The sequence below is a fragment of the Meriones unguiculatus genome, chromosome 12 (assembly GCF_030254825.1).
Source record: "Meriones unguiculatus strain TT.TT164.6M chromosome 12, Bangor_MerUng_6.1, whole genome shotgun sequence".
Taxonomy (NCBI): Eukaryota; Metazoa; Chordata; class Mammalia; order Rodentia; family Muridae; genus Meriones; species Meriones unguiculatus.
In genome coordinates this window covers 86477839-86496028 of record NC_083360.1, presented here as the reverse complement: position 1 = coordinate 86496028, position 18190 = coordinate 86477839, and the positions used below count along the sequence as shown (strand labels likewise).

The 18190-nt window shown below is 45.4% G+C and overlaps 1 protein-coding gene across 7 annotated transcripts in view; it reads right to left on the bottom strand.

The window, feature by feature from the left end:
- Positions 1-4653, bottom strand: part of Tut4 (terminal uridylyl transferase 4) — a 101786-nt gene extending 97133 nt beyond the window's left edge. For 3 of the 7 annotated variants that reach the window (XM_021661046.2, XM_021661031.2, XM_060366097.1), the window contains exon 1: positions 4466-4653. The gene's annotated coding sequence lies outside the window, so the exon portion shown is untranslated. The remainder of the gene's footprint in view (positions 1-4465) is intronic. The other 4 variants (XM_021661054.2, XM_021661059.2, XM_060366098.1 and 1 more) reach the window with 2 other exon arrangements.
- Positions 4654-18190: the final 13537 nt, after the last annotated feature.

Below are 18190 nucleotides of genomic sequence, written 5' to 3'. Positions count from 1 at the left end.
AACTGCACTCTTAAACGTACAGGCAAAAGAAACCACACATACATTGATTTCAAAAAATTAAAACAAATAAAAAATAAAAAACTAGAAACCACCCAAAGGTCCATCAAATGGTGACTAGAAAAATACAATTTGGTGCCTTCAGAGACTACAGTACTACTCCTGCATAAAGAAGAGATGAAGGATCTGGTTACAGACAAGCCTTAAAAACATGAAGCCTGGTGAAAGACGGCAGACAAACTGTGCAACTGCAAGTACATCAACTGTCCAGACATACAAATCTCCTGAGAAAGCTTAGTGGTCACCGCTGGTGTAAGAGGCCGAAACGGGCAGTAACTGTTAATAAACTGTTCCTTTCTGGGATAATGAAAGTATTACGGGATTCAATATTTGCAAGAGTTACACAAGCTCATGATTACGCTACACTGTCCATTTACTACTAACCTGTGGGTTTTAAGGATGTGTGTGCACCCATGCATGCATGCATATGCCTCTGCACAAGAATGGAGCTCAGGGGACAACCTTCAGGAGTTGATGCTCTCCTTGTATCACAGTGTCCCGGGAATCACGCAGATGGTCTGCATGGGCAGGAAACACCTTTAACCGATGAGCCATCCTGCCAGCCTTCCCTAAAGGCAAGTATAAATAAGCTCTTTCCTCATTTTTAATGGTGAACACTAAGCTTGTATATACTTTTCTTCTTTACAACTAACTCACAGTTAACTAATGTCCTGACCTACTGCTTTCTAGTGTTAAACTACTAAATTGTATGTTTATCCAAGTCAAAAGAATGAAAAACTTCCTTACAGGTCAGAGAATCCACTAGTAAAGAAGCCAAATTGGAAAAAACAAACAAGCAAACAAACAAAAATCACTGGACTAGAAGTCAGAAACATTTCTAATCACAGCTCAAAATATCACCTTACGTGGTGATCTCAATTACAAGATTTTAAGTTTTTTTTTCAAAACGTGTGTTAGTATAGAGTACAAATAAAAAGGTTTATTAAAGTAAAAAATAAATGATCAACCATAGGCAGTTTCCTCCTCTATAAAACTAAAAAAAAGAAAAAATTCACTAGATCTGATAAGTGACATACACATGTGCATACATCTATCCATATGTATTAATAGAGACCTGCTTTGAAATCTGTTACTCTATGCTTTTTGGCAAATAACCTAAGTCACAGATTCCTCATTACAAACAGTTTTCATAGGGTTTTAGATTTAATGTGAAAAATGCTCAAGTTTTAGTAGAGTGCCTAGAATAATTATGGGCATGTAATGAAGTAAATTTATATAAAGATAATGTTAAAACTAATTCAATGCCATTTAGTACCTTTTCTTTTTGGAGGTTTGAAAATGAAGCATGGTTTTTAAACTCACTTCAATTACATTATCACCTAGGATTTTAGACCTAAAACAAATTTAGAAGCATGTAAACTCTAAGTCTTCTAACCTTTTTTAATCTACATATCCTACTTTGAACTAAACTACAGTGTCCTTTCCTTTGCCTGTTTTAGGTCTTCCTGGAATTGTTTAATTGTTTTGTGTGTTTGGGTATTACATTGGAGATTATACTAGGGGCTTCACACACACTAGACAAGTGCTCTACCCCTAAGCTACATCCTGGAGATTATTTTTTTGTTTTTTTAAGAACATACTTCTAACAGATGACACCCAAAACAATTGGGGGGTGCGGGCTTCAAGACAGGGTCTCTCTGTGTAGCCTTGCCTGTCCTGGAACTCAGGCTGTAGACCAGGCTGGCCTTGAACTCACAGAGATCTGCCTGCCTCTGCCTCCAAAGTGTTGGAATTAAAGACACGTTCTCCAATTTCTTAACATTATTTTATTAATCAAAATATTTGCAATTCAATCTGGAAGGAAACAAAATCTCACTTCTATTACATCCAAATATAGACTTTTTTGTTGGTTTGTGGTTTTGGGGTTTTGTTTGTTTTTGAAACTGGATCTCATTATGCCTCCCAGGCTGGCCTGAAGCACACTACCTAGGCCAGGCTGCCCTCAAACCCACAGAGATCCACCTGCCTCTGCCTCTAAGCACTAAGATTAAATCATGTACTACCATACAAAACTAAAAATGGCGATTAAACAAAAACTACTGTCATTGGTATTTTTACAGGTTAAGCCTTAAATGTTTTGTTCCTCTGAAACCAAACCTTTTCATAATCAATAAAATCAGGCACTTTTTTCCTCTCCACAGATCCTGATCTGACTCTATAAAGAACAGAACATAAGCTGGGTGTCGTAGTGCACCCCTTTAATTCTGGCAGAGGTGGGTGAATCTCTGAGTTCCAGGGTCTCTGTGAGTTCTGTTGCCACGGGGGTTACAGAGATAAAATGGGGGAGGGGGAACACACGGCACGACATAATAAACACATATGTCAAGGGTGGTTTTGAGGTGAAAAAAGTTCTCTAGTTCTCTGGTTACTTTTACTAAAATGGACATGCTATAAGAACAAATAAAAATCACTTTTAAACACTTTTTTTATAAAATACAAATACTTATAATTGCAGTCATTTTTTTTTTTCATTTTAAATATAAACCCTAAATTTAAAAGCCAAAGCATTGGGCTGGAGAGATGGCTCAGAGGTTAAGAGCACTGTCTGCTTTCCCAGAGGTCCTGAGTTCAATTCCCGGCAACCACACGGTGGCTCAGAACCATCTATAATGGGATCTGATGCCCTCTCCTGTCATGTAAGCATACATCATATGCTGTCATGTAAGCATACATGCAAACAGACTACTCATATGTAAATAAATAAGTAATAAAAAAAAAGGCAAAGCACTATTCTAGCTAAAATAACCAAAATCAGATGTAATCCTGATTTTGTCAGAATCCACAAAACTGAAGTAAGTTTAAATGTGTATGCTAAAACCTTGTCGATTATCTGCACTAACGCACTAACAGCTTGGCCAATGCAGATTGGTTAGGTTAGAAATACTTAAAACATGAAATGTCATTCACTTTCACTTCCACTTTTGGATTCTTTTAAGGAAGCTTTACTTCCCCCCCCCCCATTTTCTACACTAGCCAAATGAAACTCTGAAAAAAAAAAAAACATATTCTGAGAGTTTTAGGTAACTTTTTTAATAGTAATTCTTAATACAAGAAACAGATTACTTAAACTTATCTTCCCCAACACACATGGTTTTTAAGCCCTCTGCTTAACTTGCTTATAAAGGCATCGGAGAGCACACTGTATCCTAGTGAGTTTTCTTAAGAAAAGCTAAATACACCAATATTTCATCGCTTTACAGTAGTAGAATGCAGTATGCACCGTTTTTCTAAGGTAAAGACTGTATGTTAACACATACAGTCAACACATTTTATTTAAGCTTGGGAATGGCATTTTCCCTAACTCCTCAGAGCCACTTGGGATTATCCCATTTTATTAGGTAATAGTTGTTCCTCTTTAAACAAACGGGGCTGTTTCACCCAGTGTTTCAGACAGGCCCCTGCTACAAGTAGGCTCAGGAGGGGGAAGGGGGTAAGTCTATAGATACAAAAGGTTGGACGACCTCCTCGGGCTAATTATTAAATGCACACCAACACCACACAATCCAAACTGCTTTTCTGGACACCAGTATCACAGAAGACCGCAGGATGCCAAAGGTTTAAGGAATCAAGAAATGTGCAAGGGGAGGGACGAAAACACGGCGTCCCGAGCCGCCAGGTACAAGACGCACCCGACCTCAAAGTTTGAGACTGCTTTCTAAAAATGTTTACCCAACGTTAAAATAACAGTCGTCGCTGCCATTCAGGTGCTGACTAGAGATCCCGCTGCCTCCCCGAGGTCCAGACACCTCATTCTTTTGTAATCCCGGTATCAGAAGCATCAGAAAGCCCAGGCGGAGGCGTGCGACACGCCGGGGAAGCGCCTTGTGTTTACAAATACGAGGCTCGCAGTTCCCCACGTCCAGGGCCACCATTCGGCCGGGGGGACCGGGGGGGACCGGGAGGGACCGGGGGGCCGGGGCGGCGGGCGAGGGGAGCCCAGATCCACGCCGCCCTCCCCCTGCCCGCCGCCTGCAGGGACGAGCGGAGGGGGGGCGCGTGTGTTTACATGTGTGTCCGCACACCCACAGCGGGGGGAAGAAAAGGCACACAATACAGACGCGCACGCCGGACCCGCGGCGAGGCCGGCCCAACCCCGGCCCCTCCCGGGCCGGCCACCGCGGGTCCCGGCGGCCGCGGGGGCGCCCCGGCTCCTCCGCGGGGTCCCCCGTCGCCCGCCGAGGCCGCCCTCTCCGCCCTCCCCGCCGCTTCCCCCCCCACCCCGGGGACGGGGACCGGGGGGAGGCGGACGCGCGCTCCGGCCGCCCCGCCGCCCGAGGGGACACGGCGGGGGAGCGGGCCAGGGGTGGGGGGGGAGACCCTCGGGCCGGCCGAGCACACCCCCTCGGCGGCCCGCGCGGCGCGGCGCGGCGGCCCCGCGGCCCCGTACCTGCGAGGCCCGCGAGCTACAGGCGCGCGCGACGCCTCCGCATCTCCGAGGCTCCGGCTCCCCCTCCGCCTCCGGCCGCCGCCGCCGCCCCCGTCGCCGCCGCCGCCGCCGCCGCCGCCGCTGGAGGCCAGGACACGACGAGCTCAGGACTCCAGCGCCATGTCCGCCGCGCCGCGAACTGCATTGTGGGGGGGAAGGGACGGGGAGGGGGAGGAGGAGGAGGGAGCGAGAGAAAGAGGAGGACCCGCTGAGGGGAGGGGGCCGGGGCCGAGCGCGCCGGGCGGAGGGGGAGGGGAGCGCGCCGCGGCCCGCACGGGGGCCCCGCGGGGCGGGGCGGGGCGCGGGGGCCCCGCGGAGGCCCGGAGGCCCCACAGCCTGGCCGCCCCGGGGGCTGCGTTCCGGGGCGCCCTCTCCCTCAGTTCTGGGGATCCCCCGCCCCCTCCCCGCGCGGACACCCGTCAAACCTCGGCGGGGGAGGGGCGGCCGGGGGAGGGGCTTCGCCGCGGGGCTCGTGGCGGGCGCCCGGAAACAATGGGGAGGGGGCGGCGGCGGCGGGGGGGGGGGTCCGGCGCGCACACGCACCCGCGCTGCGCAGAGCGGGCGGGAGAGCGGGCGAGCGCGCGCGGGCTCCCGGCGGCGCCCGGGCTGGGGGCGGGCACCCCCCACCCCACCCCGGCCGCCCGCCGCGGGGTCGAGGGGCGCGGGGACGCTCGGGGGCTAGGGCTCCGGCGCGCCGCCCGCGTCAGGCTCCCGGGCTGCGGGGTCGCGGCCCCCGGGCGGGAAGGAGGGGGCGGGTCGCCCAGCCGTCCTCCCCCCTGTCCCCGGGGATGTTGGAGGCCGTAGCGGTGCAAGCGCGGGCTGCTCGCCGTCCGGCTGCCCACGCCGTTTCCAGCGTCGCCGCGGTCCCTGGCCTGTGAGCACGCCCCCCGCCCCGTCCCCCTGGCCGCCAGGGCAGCCTTGCAGCACCTCTGGAACAACAAAGCGGAGGAATCTTGGGCGCCGTTGCCAAAGCCATTTCTTTAGTGTATCAGGTGGGCATAGAAACAATCACCACGGTTGGCCTCCCTCCTTCCTCCTTTCTTTCTTTCTTTCTTTCTTTTTTCTTTTTTTTTTTTAAACGCGTTGGATTCCTCTCATTTAAATTTACTCATGGAAGACTTGAAGGCATAGTTCATTTTAATGACACCCCCCCCCCAAGCCTCGAGATTATTATCTGGCCAACCTCCCACTTCCCTCAGAACTGGGCAAATCACAAAACTCCAATCCTCGGTTTGTATGTTTACTAGGCAGAAAAAGTGTCTGACACTCTGAACGCGGGGATTCATAAAGAGAGGCAGCTAGACCTTAAACATTTACAAGGTAATGACAAATATTCTCATGACTCAGAGGCCAGAGCTGCTGAGAGGCAACAGGGAGGCAGTTGTCTCTGCGTAGTTCATGGACTCCTTACTTGATTTGTCCATCTGAATCCCAAAAGCCAGTAAGTGTAGTGAGAAGGGACCAAGATCGCCACCTTACCGCTGGGCATGTAGCTAGGGGCTTCTTCATACCACCTAACCTTCACAAAGATCTTGTGACAACAGATACTGTGGCTCCCATTTGCAGATGAGAACATAGGCCCCCCAAAGTGCTCTTGCCCCTATCTGTGACGCCAGCAGGCGCAGGAGCGGTGGCCAGAGCGCTGGGGTTCAAATCAGCCCTTCCAGGTTTGGGCAGTTCAGACTAATAAAAATCCAGAGTTTTCTCATCCGAAGCCTCCCAAAACGTGTCCATACTTCGGTGAGGTAAGGTAAGGTACAGGAGAGGAAACGAAAGTGAAAACCTGTTGTTAGGTCTGGTGGGTTTGTATCTGGAAGCACTCTGGAAGCTGCTGCGGCAGGAGGATCACCAATTTAAAGTCGGCAGAGGAAGAGCTCTTTTAAAATAAGAACGACCTACAGCTTCCACCATAAGATTTTTGTATTGTTTTGGGGAGGGGGTTGCAAGGGCAGAGAGCAGCTACAAAGGGACAGAGAAGAACGGGATTGGGGTGTACATGTGAAGTTCACAAAGAATCAATAAAAAGTTGAAATAAATAAAAACCGACCTGTGTGGTGAAGCACACCTTAATCCCAGCCGAGGTAGGGAGGCAGGGGTGGATCTTGAGTCTGAGACCAGTCTGGGAGGGAGTTCCAGCCCAGCCAGGGCTACCAAGTAAGACCTTGTCTCAAAAACAAACCAGGGTTTGGCCATATAGCAGCTTATTGTAAGCGTGCTTGCCTAGCATGCAAAGGGCTTTGAGATTGATCCTCGGTGCTGGAAAAAGAATAATGAAAACTTAAAGTTGATAGACACATTTAAAATTATTAGCACCACGCTCCTCACCAATATCAATGTCCTTGGACCAAATTCAGTTGAGTTCCTGATTACTTAGTATAAGCAAAACATAGTTCGGTGCCTAGACAAACTGCACAGTCTGTTGCTCAGAAGGCTCACTGTTGATCAAGGGAGGTAGTTGTATTAACCTGTAGCCAACAGATCATACGAACAAAGGTTTGAGCAAATACAGAAGAGAATGTGATCAATTCCACATGGGCAAGGCTTCCATGAAGGAGACAGACCCTAGACCTTCAAGGATTACCTGTTTTGTGCCCAACACATGTTTATGATTCAGAAGACAGCATTTAGTCTAGAGTATGAAAATATTGAGTCTAAAAGAAAGCTGCCCCCGGCTGGGAGAGCCCTGTGCCCCTGCCCTGGTGCCTCCAGATAACGCCCTTTCCCTAGTTCTCAAGACCCAACCCAGCTCCTCCTTAGTTGTTGTTTGAGAAAGGATCTATTATAGCTGAGCAGGCCTCCAGCTAGCCAGTAGCTGAGGATGACCATGAGCTCCCAAGTCTTGGGATTACAGGCATGTGCCACCATACCCCGGTGCTCTTGTGTTCTTTAATAAATCTGATTACATACACACCTGACTCTCCAGTCCCTGGATCCCAGTGATTTTATCTGTCTGTTACCAATAGATTATATTCCTAAACATAGATACTTATGTTTGTATTGCGGTACCTGCGTACTTGTTGAGTTGAACATTTTGGCAACTATACTTCTGTTTATCATTATAACTAAATAATTCAGGTATTCTGACAGGAAGAATGAAGACATAGGGTTTAATTAATGCCAGAGTTCATAAATAAATCACAGAAAGAACCAGAATGCCAGTTCTGTGTTCTTTGCTTTGAACTGCAGATTACTGAAAAAAATTACAAATACCTGCCTGTTCTGTGTAATACACTGTAATACAGTCCCATGGTTGCAGTTAAGGGCTTAAATTTAGACTTCCAATCTAGGAACTCCGCTTCATCCTAACAGGTGAAAGTTACTTGCAGCACAAGTTTTATTCCGTTCTACCAAATGAGAAATACAATCGCCTAATGGATCAATACTTAAATCTGTTCTCCTCTTAGATAATACAACTATATTATTCAGCCTTAGTTACTAAAGTGATATACCAGAAGTAGATTCCTTATAAAGAAAATGGGCTTAGAGCCTGGAGTATAGCTCATATCAAACTGCTTGCCTGGTATGCTCAGGGTTCCCATGTTTGCTCTCTGTCTCTGGGGGAGGGGTTACTTAGCTCACAATTTTGAGGTTCAAAGTTCAAGATCGGAGGGTGGTTTAGCCCTCTGATGATAATGGGAAATGGTGTCACATCACGGCAGGAAATTATATAAAAGAATAGGCTGTCACATCTCCAACCGGAGTGGGGCTAGACTCAGGATATATAGTACTCTTTCACTGGGCCCAACCTTTTTCAGATTGATTTGTTGGGGGGACAGGGTCCGCCTGTGTGAGTGATTGTGTATATAGGCTAGAGTCTTCCTCCGTCTCTCCATTCTGTTGTTGTTGTTGTTGTTTTTGAGACAAGGCTTCCCACTGAACCTGGATGTCCAGTGATCTCCCAAGATGTGTCTATCTCCATCCCATAATGCTACGGTCACATTGAGGTCATGCCTGGATCTCCAATGGTTCTTGGAGATTTGAACTCAGACCCCTGGTTTTTTGTACCTGCCTAGCCATCTCTCTAACCACCCACTCCTCCCCAAAGGTTTCATCTGATGTCATGTTGCCTCTAGTTTGTGAACCACTAGACAACCAAATCTTAACCAGAGCAAAAACTTACCCAAAAAGAAGACAATACTAATACTAAAAAAAAAAGGCCTATTTGGTGAGTAAATGAAATGAAAGCAAGAAACGAAAACTGGAGAACTAAGTGTACAAACTAAAATCTGCTGGTTCACCATGAGGGCCCGGTATGTGGTGGGAAGAGAAACCCTGGCACTCACACATGCACCATGGCACTCATGTGCCACCCTCCTATACACACGCACACACACCCATGAAGTGACCCTAACCATGCCTTGTACTTAGTGATCCCAGCACACAACCCCGAAATGTAAGAATTACCCAGAACTTGTAAGTTACCTATAATCGGGAAAACATCTTCAAAGTTTACAATCTTGTGAATATTTACTGAGACCGTCACAAAACTAAAGCTCAGGGCAGGGGTGTGTGTGCATAACTCAGTGTGCATAGCTAATACCCTGGGTTAGTGCCTCACTATCACAAAAATAAAAAGGTTCTGAGGTGTAACGGTCTTCTCACCTGGAAGACACTAAAAAGGACTAAATAGTCGCTGGCTCTTTGCATTCTTAAAATTAAGCAAGATAAAGTATGTAAGACAACTGTTTCAGAGTAAACTTTTTTTTTTAACCCTCTTCTCAAAATTGAGTGTCTCGTCTGCCCTGCCTTCGGGTTTCGTGTGCCCTTAGGCTCACACATCAGTACATGTGTGTACTTGCTACCCCTTGATTCATCTTAGTCTGTCTAGAGGAGTCTATGTTTGAAAAAAACAAAAAGCACCCTTCCACTTATTTGAACCCTTAGGGGAACCTGGCTCCATGGGCACTTGCATTTCTGTGCACACACCCACGCTCTTACACACAAACACATACATAATTAAAAATAACGTGTAAGCTGGGTGCAATGATACACGCCTCTAATCCCAGCACTTGGGGAGGCGGAGGCAGGCGGACCTCTGTGAGCTCCAGGCCAGCCCGATCTACAAAGTGAGTCCAGGACAGCCAAGGCTACACACAGAAACCTGTATAAAAAAAAAAAAAAAAAAAAAAAAAAAAAAAAAAACAACCTTGTATAACAAAACCTATAGGTGTTTGGGAGTAGTGGTACAAGCCTTTAGTCACAGTACTTAGGAGGCAGAGGCAGATAGGTCAACCAGATCTACAAAAAGAGTCCAGACCAGCCAAGGATACGTAGAGAAACCCTGTCTCAACAAAACAGTAACAACTGACAGGTGGTCTTTAAACTTTAATTATTTATGCATTTAACAGAGGTTGCATTCCTTCCTAAATCTACCTAGATGACAGAAATTCTTTCTATATTCTGTTGAAGTCATCTTCCTTTTTTTGTTTTTGTGTATTTGTTTGTTGTTTGTTTTCGAGACAGGGTTTCTCTGTGTAGCCTTGGCTGTCCTGGACACGCTTTGCAGACCAGGCTGGCCTCATACTCACAGAAATCTGCCTGCTTCTGCCTCCCTGAATGCTGGGATTACAGGCATGTGTCATGGGGTCCAGTTCTTTTTTTCTTTCTTTCTTTCTCTTTCTTCCTTTCTTTCTTTTCTTTTCTTTCTTTCTTCCTATGACACAGAGTATTAACGCATTGTGTAGCCCAAGCTATGTACTTACTAGTGGAGAAAAACCTTGAACTTCCATTTCTCCTGCTTCGACCTCCAGAATTCTGTAGTTGCCTGCAGTTTCACTCAGCGGTGGGAAAATCAGACTTAGAGCTTCAGGTATACTGATGAATTCTGAGCTGCTTCACCAACCCAGAAATCTTCCTTCCAGATTATTTGCTGGTAATTCTGGTTTCAATAATAACATCACTCTTATTTTTTTCTTCATATGTAAAAATGAGATGGATGTTTAGCCAGTTAGGACAATCTGTACTCTGATTCATCTTTGTGCCCTATAAAATGACATGCCCCCTATCCAGAAATAAATCCTTACATATATGGTCAAATGATTTCAATAAGGATGCTGAGGCATGCAGCAAGAGTTGCTTTTTGTTTTGTTTTATTTCAGTAAATGGCGCTCAAGAAACTGGATCCCCACAAACAAAGAATGAAGATAGACCGCTACCTTAGACCATATTTAAAAAGCCAACTTAAAACAGATTCATGACCCTGGATGTAGGACCTCAAACTTTAAATCCTGAGAAAGAAAACAAAGGGAAGAGCTTTATGACATTAGTTTGGGCAAGGATTCTTGAATATGACGTCAAAGGGCAGCAACAGCTAAAATAAATTGAACTACAGGTAAATTGTAAACCTTTGCTCCTTTTCTTTCTCTTGATCACCATCAATTTATTATTTGTCACATTTTTAAGCTCACTGTGTGTGTACACACATTCATCAGCCATGGCACGGGAACAAAGGTCAAAGGACAACTTCTGGGAATCATTTTCTCCTTCTATCGTATGGATTCGTGGAATGGAACTCAGGGTTTCAGACTTAGCAGTGAGCACCTTTACCTGCTGAGCCATCTCCCTGACCTATAAACCCTATTTTTGCAAAGATGCTATCAACAGAGTACAAAGGTAACACAGAGAAAGAAAGAAAATATTTACAAATTGCGTATCTGGTGAGAAACGAAGAACTGCAATATACAGAAGACTCCTGAAACTCAAGACCAGGGTAACGATCTAATTCAAATCACACATGGGATTTGAATGGTTTCTACAAAGAAGAAATTCAAATGGCCAGTAAACACAGGAAAAGACACTGAAAAGCAAACCATAAGGAAATGCAAGTCAAAACTACAATGAGATACTATTTCATTATTTTGGCTAGTATTAAAGGAAAAACAAAAATAAGATCAGTAGTCGTGGTCCCACAGTTGTACACAATTGTCAGCATTCATGAATTACACACTTAGGTAGTGGGCTCTTTTTCTGTAACTTAAAAAGGCAAGTAGTCTGATTTAACATGGGGTAAAGAAGAAAGAAAAGGGTTAGCAGATGTGATAATTAAATCTGAATCATTAACTTGATGGGGTTTAGGCTCTCACGGGAACAAACCTCGAGGACGTTGAGGGTTTTACAGAGATGTCATGGAGGTGGAAAGACCCAGCTGAGTATGAGCATCGGGACTCTGTGGTCTAGGGTCCAGACTGAGAGCAAGGGGGGAAGCATGAGTTCCGGCACCGGTAGACAGAACAGGGTGCGACCGATCACCTCACACGCGTCCCAGCATGCCTCGCTGCTGTAATGTGCAATCCTATCAAGCTGTGCGCCGAAATAAGCCCTTTGTCTCTTAGGTTGCTTCTGTCAGACGTTGTGGTGCCGCCATGGAAAAGGCGACTGATACAGGAAATTGCTAAATGAAGCTGGAATGGTAGATTTTTGAAGAGCCGTATTAGATTGGAAAGATCCATATTTAAAGGACCAGACATGCTCCTGCAGGGTGTTATTGAGAAGCATTCAAAGCTTTAAGTAGGAACAGCATGCACAAAGTCAGCTTAGCGGGAGAAGATGGAGAACAGTTTTCTCTGATCCTGACAGGATCTCAGCTGCTGCTGCTTGGCCGAAGAGATACAGATTTTACATCCTTCCTTCAAAATCATGAAGGGAAGGATGATTCAGTAGCTACCTATGAAAAGACTTGGTGAGTGATTCTGATTCAAACCTTTTTTACTTATATACTTAATATAACTATATCATAATCTTTTTAAACTTTTGAAAAAAAAAAGTATTAAAAGAACCTTGAAAAAAAAAAAGAACCTTGATCCAGCCACAGTCCTATTATTAGTGTTTTAGTATGTTAGATTTTTTTTTAATATGTCTTATTTAATCTTCAAGATGAGACAGCCAGGCAGGCTATGACATTAGGAGAGCAACATAAGCTAAGTCAGATCTGGACAGTCATAACCAAAATTAATCAATAGGTATGTTTTGACAAGAACAAGGCAGAATCTAAGTAAAGCCCACTCAGAAACATGCCAAAAACAAGGAAGCAGATGGGAGATGGAGCTGAGAAGATGACAAGGACCAGGCTAGTCCTGGCTAAATAGTGAGTTCCAGACTACCACGGGCTACATAGCAAGACACTGTCTCAATAAAACAAAACCAAACAAATATAAAGGGAAGAGCAAGAGAATAAGAGACAGTTGTGTTAAAATGTGGCACAGTCTGAATGTTTGTGTCTCTGCAAAATTTGTAAGATTCCTATGTTGGAGCATAATACCCAATGAGATAGTATTAAGAGATGGGGCCTTTTGGTAAGTAATTAAATTATGATTTTTGGAGTTTCCTGGGGAGGGGGTATATTTCTTTTTTCTTTTTCTTTTTTTCTTCTTTTCTGCTTTGTTGTTGTTGTTTTGTTGGTGGTGGTGGTGGTGATGGTGGGGTTTTTTTGGGGGGGGGTATTTTTTTCCAAGACAGGGTCTCTCTGGAACTCTCTCTGTAGCTCAGGCTCTGAGATCTGTCTGTCTCTGCCTCCTGAGAATGAGGATTATAGGTGTGTACCACCACTGTCTGGCCTGGAATTATGTCTTTATGAAGAGAAATTAACAAACACTGTCCTGGCCCTTCCTTCATTCTGAAGATTCAGCAGAAGGTACTTTGAAGCAGAGATCCACCCTTCAGCACATAGTAAGGGGTCCCTGGAGGAGTGAATGTACCAGCAGATGGGCTTGCAGCTCTGTTTTTGGTCTACTTTCATAATTCTTCCCAGTCTTCGTCTCCCCCATCACTCCCCTGGGGTGCTGCAGGGACCCACAGTTTTAAAGAAACCTTAAGCGTCTTTCTGGGTCTCATCCGTGCATGTCTGCACAACTTGTTTGTCCTCCCTTCCCAGTCCATGCTCATTCTCTCCTCCCCTCCCCCAATGTGCCTTCTCTCTCTGAGTGTGCCCTCCTGAGTCTGTTGTTTCTAAGCGTCTCTTTTCCCTCTAGGCTTCTTTTTCCTTCCTCCCTGATTCTCATCCTTCTAACTCCTACCTCACTCAGTCCTTTCCTTGTCTTCAGGCCCATTTTCTCTTTTATCTTTAAACTTCTCTCTGTCTTTCTCTCTCGTTTTTGGTTTCTCGAAATAGGATTTCTCTGTGTAGCGTTGGCTGTCCTGGACTAGCTTTGTAGACCAGGCTGGCCTCGAACTCACAGAGATCTGCCTGCCTCTGCCTCCCACAGTGCTGGGATTACAGGTGTGTGCAAACTTCTGTCTCTTACTAGACTGTTCTGTTCTAACCAATGAAACACACACCAACCACAACTTTTACAGGGAGTTCTCCTTGCCTGCCTCTCATCGCAGACAGCTATTTCACATCCTGTTACCAATGAATATTCTCAGTAGTATCTTGTTATCTCTCTAAACTCATCCAAGACTTCCTCTGGGTATTTATTATCATCTATGCCAAGAAAAGGATACTTTATGCCCATATTTTCTTCTCTATCCAAATCAGGATACAGGAGAACACAACTTTAAGCCTACTATTGTAACAACAGGATAAAATATTTTAAATCTGGGGCCGTCCTCAAAAATCTAGGACATAATGTTGCTATAAATTCCAGCTGTCCAGAATCCAGCTCTTAAGCGGAGTCACAGGAAGAATCCTGAACATGGAGTGGCTGGGAAGTTTATGTACTCTATCAACTGGATGAAACACAAAGTCCATGTTCTATATATTGCTCTCAGTCCAAAGAGAGGGCTCCCCCAGCCCCCTAACCCCCATCTCGCCCCCTCTAAGTGGGAGAATATTGACATCCAAATTACTATGTATAATCATATGTGGTATTGGCATCAACAGCTATGTGTGCTAACAACCACAGTGACCAGCATATGTACTAAAAACATATGTGGAGGTACTCTCAAATGCAGCCTTTGTGACAGTCCGAGGCGTCGCTCACCGAGCAAGATTGATCCCAGCTCTGAAATGAGAGGACATACCTTGCTACTCATTAACTTATTTGTAAAGCTGAATAACAGTCCTGGTTTGCTTTAAACATTATGTTCCTTTTCCCATAAAAAAAAAAAAGAGGGACTAGAGAGATGGCTTGGTGGTTAAAAGCACCAGATGCTCTTTCAGAAGACCTGGGGTTCGATTCCCAGCACCCACAAGGCAGCTCATAACTGTCTCCAGTTCCAGGGGATCCAAGACACCCTCACACAGACATACATACAGGCAAAACACCAATGTACATAAAATAGAAATAAATAAAATTTCAAAATAAAAAATAGAGAAAGCCCTTAACCACTAAAATTATGATCCATCTATACTTTCCATCCTGTACTACCCAACTTCAATCAATTCTCTTCTGTTCTTGGGTGTATCTTGTGTGATGAGTAGGTAGACAGATGGATAGATGGCTGGCTTGGAACTCAGAGATCCCCCTGCCTCTGCCTCCTGAGTGCAGGGATTAAAGGCGTGGGCCATACTACACAGCTCCCTTTTTATTCTTTATTGTCTCTTGAAATGACATTTCTCTTTATAGATTAATATGGTGCTGCCTAGCTCTCAATAATTTTTATTCTTTTTTTCATGCATGGATGCCCACTTTTGTCATTTACTGGTGTGTAAGGGATATTTTAAACTTTTTGTTTCCAAAGAACAAACTAATGGTTGGAGGATTGAAATTTAAGATGAACCCACACACACACCCCAAGAGATTATAGACATCCTGAGACACCTTGTATAATACAATAAATGTTCGTGCTACCCCAATCTCTCGATGGCTACACAAGCTGGAAGAGTCAGAGAGGAAGAAGGAATTCATTAGCATGTTATACTCAGTCTTCTGCAGTCTGCAGAGGCTGTAGAATCCATGTGTTCTCCTGGAAGTAACTTTCACCTGATTTTGTACCCAAATTGGCATATCTAGTTTCTGTGCCCACTCCAGATCATTAAAGACAGCTAATAGAGGTAGAGGCGGGACATGGGGAACACAGAAATACACGTGGTGAAGAGCACAAGTTCTGGAGGTGAACAATAGGTGTGAATCCTGGTGCTGCTGTTCCCTATCTGTATGCCTTTGAATGAGCATCTTACTCCATTTGATTCAATCTCCTCTTCTGCTGTGGTGGTTTGACTATGAATGGCTCCCACAGGCCCCATATTTGAATGCTTGGTCATCAGGGAGTGGTGCTAGTTGACAGGGGTGAGGAGGTGTGGCCTTGGAGGAGGAAGTGTGTCACTGGGGTTTCAGAAGTCCAAGCCAGGCCCAGTGTCTCTCTCACCTCCTGCTGCCTTGCCTGCCTGGATGCAAACCTCTCCTCTACCTCTCCAGCACCGTATCTTCCTATGTGCTGCCCCTCTTCCAACCATCTCAAAAATGAACTGAACCTCTAAAAGTGTGACCCAGCCCCAGTGAAATGCTTTCGTCTGTAAGAGTTGCTGTGGTCATGGTGTCTCTTCCCATCAATGGAATACCGACAGAACCATCTACCTGTAAAACAGACATGGTGACGGTATTTCATTTCATTGTCGTAAGGATGAAATGGGTTAATATTCTAAGGTGCCCGTAATCGTAAGTACTGTATGTGCATTGAGTGGAGAAGGCACCTTGTACCTGTAGTGATGAAATGCACCAAAGAAGAAAACAGGAACAAAAAGCAAAGAAAACAGAAGCCAGTGTGTAGATAGTGGTAGAACACTTGCCTAGCTTGTAAAAGGCACTTGTTCACCTCTTTGCATAAAAAAGACAGGATCCAGAGGTTGGGCCTTTACTCCCAGCACTTGGAAGGCAGAGACAGGTAGAATCTCAATGAGTTTGAGGCCAGCTTGACATACATATTCAAGACAGCCAGGGCTACATGGAGAACCCCTGTCTGAAATTAACAAACGAATAAACTAATCAGTAAAATGAAAATAATAACCCCGTACCTCCCTAATTCTTATAGAGAGTAAAAGAGCTGGGGTAGTGGTACACACCTTTAATCCTAGCATTTGGGAGGCAGAGGTAGGAAGAGCTCTGTGAGTTTGAGGCCAGCCTTTGTCTACAAAGCTGTTAAACACAGAAACACTGTCTCAAAAAATAAAATAAAATAAAATAAAATTAATTAATTAAAAAACAAAGAGAATTAAAGAAATCGGACGGAGGATATTCAGTTCTGCTTTACAAGCATGGGGACAGGGGCCCGCAGTTTGATCACCACAGCCTATTCACAAAAGCCAGGCATGGTGGCTGCTTAGAATCCCCGCACTGGGAGGGCTGAGACAGGCAGGACCTTGAGGTTCACTGCCTAGCCAGCTTAGCCTAATCGGTGAGTTCCAGGTCAGCTAATGAGAGGCCTTGTTGCCAAAGAGAAGAGAGATAGCTCCTAAGGAACAACGGCCAAGGTCAACCTCTGGCCTTTGCGCGCACGCTCACACAGCAGATAGTCACACAGAGAGAGTAAAAGGAGTAACAGGTGGCCATTACGCACACATGCTTTTACTGCCAGCACTCAGGAGGCAGAGACAAGAGGATGTCTGTGATCTTGAGCTCAGCCTGGTCTGCCTAAGTTGAATTCTAGGCTAGTCAGGCCTGCAGAATAAAACCCTGTCTCAAAAATAAAATAAAATAAAATAAAATTACCTATTAGAGAGCCTGAAGGTACTCAACATTACCTTGACATTTCGTTTTTCTTTTTTCTTATTTTCCTTCTGTTCAGGATCTTGCTGCATCACTGCACCGTCCAGGATGACTCAACTTGTGAGTTCCAACAATATGCCCACCTCAAACACAGGAGCACTTGTGATTATCAGCACAGCCAACGTCCATGGTTTCCTTGCCCTTTACTGACACGCCTCGGTCTTCGTAGCCAAGCCTGAGCAGCGGTGTCTCCCTGGCTTGGTAAGCCCTCCTGTTTCCTCTTCTGCTAAACTGTTTCTGTGCGTCGGCGCACACTCAAATGCATCCATCCCTCTGCAGCCTCCCTTACCTTCTCAGAGAGAGTGAGTCACTGTTGTTGAATTCTGGAGCACTCACCGGCTATCACCTCACTTGACTGCAGTGCGTTATCCTTTGTTTTGTTTGGTTTTTGGAGAGAGGGTTTCTCTCTGTGGCCCTGGCTGTCCTGCAACTCGCTCTGTAGACCAGGGTGGCCCCAAACTCAGAGAGCCACCTGCTTCTGCATCCCAAGTGCTGGATTAAAGGTGCGAGCCACCACCTCCTGGCCCAGATCTTGTTTTCACAGCATCGATCGCAGCACTTGGCCCTCAACAAATATTTTCATAAATGGAGGGACGATAAAGCAAACACTTAAAACTGCCTAGGTCCAGGCTTTGTTTCAACTGCCTTACAAATATTAGCTTTGTTTAATCCTCGTGCTAAGCCTGTGCATTCCTGTCATTTCTACACAGAGAGATACGTAATTTGCCTAAAGTCAAAGCCAGGATTCAATCTAAATATTTGATGTCAGAGTCCAGGTTCTTCTTAACTACCTACTTAATGCTACTACAGTGTCTCCCAGAGAACAATCCCGAACAAATCTGACCCCTCTCAAAAATCTCTGTGTAGCCTTGGCTGTCCTAGTTTGATTTGTAGACCAGGCTGGCCTCGAACTCACAGAGATCTGCCTGCCTCTGCCACCCTCAGTGCTAGGATTAAAGATCCACCTCGCCCAGCTAGGTAGCAGATACTTTTATACACGGGGCCAACACTGGGCACAGGCCAACAATTAAAGGTAGGAAATGAA